This window comes from Hylobates moloch, unplaced genomic scaffold, assembly GCF_009828535.3.
Source record: "Hylobates moloch isolate HMO894 unplaced genomic scaffold, HMol_V3 SCAFFOLD_12, whole genome shotgun sequence".
In the NCBI taxonomy this organism is placed as follows: Eukaryota; Metazoa; Chordata; class Mammalia; order Primates; family Hylobatidae; genus Hylobates; species Hylobates moloch.
The window spans coordinates 85,188,120-85,192,260 of NW_026652287.1; positions in this window are offsets into that span (position 1 = coordinate 85,188,120).

Genomic DNA, 4,141 nt, shown 5'->3' on the forward strand with positions numbered 1-4,141 from the left:
GATTGTGCGTTCATGAAGCTTTGTGAACTGAGAGAGCAAGTGTGAAGGTAAGAAAGTGTTTAATTTTTTAAGGATATTATAACGAGGGTCCATTTGGGGGCATCTGATGTTGGAAACTGAAAGATGATGTAATCCCATGAGGTCTCTGAGGCTTTTCAACAGAGGTCTTCGGATGCCCAGGGTGCTACCCTGCTGGAGGTAATGCATCAACTTTGTTTAATAAAAAGGACATAAAAAAATCCAGTAAAGGATAAGAATTTTTTACTGTGGAACAAGATCTTAAGAAGAGACATTACCGTGGCCTGGCATTGAAAATATTGGCAGTCAGGCTGAAACCTGGCTTTTTTTTTTTTTAATCGGGGAAGTGGATCATTACTTGTTGAGGACAGGTAGTTAAAAGTGAGGTATGAGCTACTTTCGGGTGCTCCCCCCCAATTTGTCCCCCCACGTTTGTGTGTGTGTGTGCAGGCGTGCTCTTTCTACTGTCAGAGAGTTACATGCCTCTTGACTAAACTCCTCGAAATCTGCCGCATTTTGTGATATGGATTAATTCTGATTGCCAACATGTGAAACAAAAAGGGCACTGTCCTTACCGAGGGACGGCTAGCTGATCCATTTGCCAACATCAATATTTGGATGGAAAGCTTAAAATATGCTGTTTTTCCAAGAGTTAAACTTTAAAGGGGGGAAAGCACTACTGATGAAATATTAGCATCAAATCGGTTAACCACTAACTCCTTTCCATATTCGTCGTCGAGGCTCTTTTAAGTTTGCATGAGAAGCGAAACTTCATTCTCTTTGCTCAGAATAGAGATTCCTCCACCTATGCGCGTTTAACCACAGAGTCGTTCTTGATTGTAAGGGACTTCGCCCACTTGGTTGAAGTGGAGACCCGGTCCTCATTCCAGACGTCCCGCACAGCAGTCGCTCATGGCTCCCTCCAGGCCGGGAGCCAGGAGGGTGGTCCTTCACCGAGGTGCGCACCAAGTGGCGGTCCACCCGTGCAATGGGGCGCACCAATTTGCCTCCAAAAATTTGCTGCGCACACAACCTGTTCACAGTTCCTGATCAGAAAGGGCTAACGAGATGTCTGTCTACAGCTGTCGCTGGACGAGGGCGCAAGCTTTGGGAAGTGGTTCAGCGCGATTGGGGACACCGCTTGCAGCCCTCGGTCCTGCACCCCTAGGAGGGGTGTCCCACAAGCTAGGCTTCCCTTCTGCGAGACACAGAGAGCTTTTTGTTCCGCAACTCTCATTACGACGATAGCATTTAAAACTCATCAAAATTCGCATCAGAAATCTGTGTTGCTCGGGATAGGCAAGACAGGTTGGGAGGAAAAAAGGAGTGAATATTAATCTTTACCTTTCTCCAAAGTTCTTTGATGATTTTCGAAATAAAGGGGCTGGCGCTCTCTCCTCCCTCTTTTTTTCACTCTGAATAATCCTTGATGTAATAAATGTGTTTGTGTTTTTCCTCTCTCTGTTGAACTTATAAAACACCATGACAGAGGATAAGCTAGATTTCGAGACGTTTTCATGCCCACAATGAGATGCATTCTAAGCTCACCACCTTGGGGTCCCAACCCTAGCCTCTTGTCCTGATATAAAAGGTATCAATGGGCACGGAAGGGGCACAGTAGGTGGAGAACTTACGGGAGGCCAATCTACTTCACTCCTTCAACTCGCTTTGATTTTGTGTATTGGCTATATTCTGGTCGGGTTTGATTAATGACCACGGACTTCACATTTACTTTGTTTAATTCCAGTCCAAAGGAGAAATGTCCATCATTTTGTCTCAGTTATCTTTACTGAGACTTTTTTTTTAAGGAAGTCTTTCCCTGAAATGGGAAAGCTCAAGGAGTGAATATGCACGCACATCTTTTTGAAAATAAGCAGCCCTGTCTTTCAGACATACCTAGTAACTCAGCAGGAAAAAAATGTATTTAAATATATCGAATAGAAGTTTAACAATTCACTTATCAAACAAAATAGTGGAAAAACGTTTTAGAGACATGATTAATAGTTTACTAGTGAAATACCAGTCTATGAATTGAATACAGTTTAACTTATGCACTTCTACATGTGTCATAGAGGAAGTCTAACGTTAACGGTCTTTATTATGTTCAGAACTTCCTGGAAAAATGACGACAGCCGTAGAAAGAAATAAAGGTGACTAGATTATTGCAGATGAATTATTTTTAAAGTTTGGAATAAAATACATTTTTATAGTAAAAGCAAACAATGTCTATTGTAATGTGCACACATATGCTAGATAAATCAAGATATTTGCACTAAGGGCAAAGAGTCATACTGTATTTTTACATTTAAATTGGATCCTTTAGGAGAACAGAAGTTTATTTCTCTTTTAAGAGAAGGCAACTGTGTGAAAAACTATTGTTGAAACACACTGGTATTCAGAAACAAGTATCACTTTTTGAGAAACCAGAAGTTTATTAAACACCAAAACATTTAATAATATTATTACAATAAGTGTAAAAATTTAATTCATCATACTGGACAGCTTTGCAGCAGCATACTTTAAAGGCTTACATCGATTAACATCTGTGTAATTGTTTTTTTAAAGGCAGAAACTTCAAAAATGTCACGAAGTTACACTTTTGTTTGTAGGTGTGTTTTCGGGGGTAGATGATGGTGGATTGGGCATATATTTTAAAGAAAAGCCTAAATATTTCTTTGTGTGTCCATTTATTTTTATTTTGATGAAAACCTCTTGAGCTGCTTTGATGCAAAATATATTTCAGTATCTGTTATGTCTGCAGAGCTGTGGGAAGGCTGAAGATGAAGGCAGGGAAGGAAAACAGCAGCAGAGCACACACAGACACGAGGCCACCTGGCATCTTGCCATGCTACATGACATTCAATTATTTTAGTACTTTTTCATGAAAGTTTCTCTCCACCAGCTCCTCCCCTCTTCAGACCATTGCTCGTCTACATTTGGCATAATTCGCCTGATTCAGCACACATTTTTTTTCTTGCTCTACTTACAATAAGCCTCAAACTCTCACTGCAAAAAGGAAGTGCTAAGACTAAAATCCTAGCAATCCTATCTTCTCATTCCCACTATTAGTATGTAAGTGTGACATTTCTCTCAATAAGTTGAAATCAGAAGAAACTAAAGTGGTCTATACATTTATTCTACCGCTGCTTTAATGCTGCATATGTAAATATATTTTCATTTCCCAAAACATATTTACAAAGGGAAGACGGGCATTGAAAGCAACTTTTAGTCTGTGAGGTTTTTTTTTTCTTTTTTTGGTGAAATGAGTCAAGATGCCTTAACCTGTGAATCCTTTATCTGAATTTTACTTTCTAATAAAGCACTACTTTGCGGGTGGGGGAGTGTCAAATAGTCATTTCAATGGACTTTCTAATAATTTTAACTTCTTCGATTCTTTTAATTCTAGGCTCTAAATGGGAACTAAAAAAAATACTTTAAAAAATATCCCAAATCACTGTTTGGGAAAGCTGGCACCTAACAGCAACAACAAACTGATTGCAGGAATAATATTGATGTCACTTCAAAAGGTAGCATCAGTCATCTTTATCTTCACAAAATAGCTTCCCCCTCTCTGTTAGGATCCCATGGTGCCAGAGGAATGATCTAGTTTGCTCCAACACATCTCAATTACTAGAGGAGAAAGTTTTTCAGAGAGGCTGAGACTTGAATCTGTAATAGCCTTGTTAACCCTCATTATTCCTCCTGATCCCCGCCCTGCACCTCACCTGCAGGCACTGCTCCTCATCCCCATCAAGAAGATACGAAATAGCATCACTACACAGTGAAGATCCAAAAGTACTGAAATCCTAGGATGTCCTAAATTTTGTTAGGTTTTAAAAGAAATCAATTATTCCCCACCTCTGTTTCTCTCCTACCCCCTCTCTCACCCCACCACTTCCTGCAAGTGTTAGTGCCCATCCAGAAAGTTCAGATCTGAAGGAAGCAAATCAGAAAAGGATGCGCAGCAGCTTATTCTAGTTAGATATCTTGACTGACGTAAAAGAAGGAAAGCTGAATCCTGGGTTTACATCCTGAATATGGAAAAAGATGAACAATACTCTCAAAGGCAAAATAAGTGGGCAAAGAAGAAAACTGATGCCTGGGGTTGATGGGCTGAGGCCCT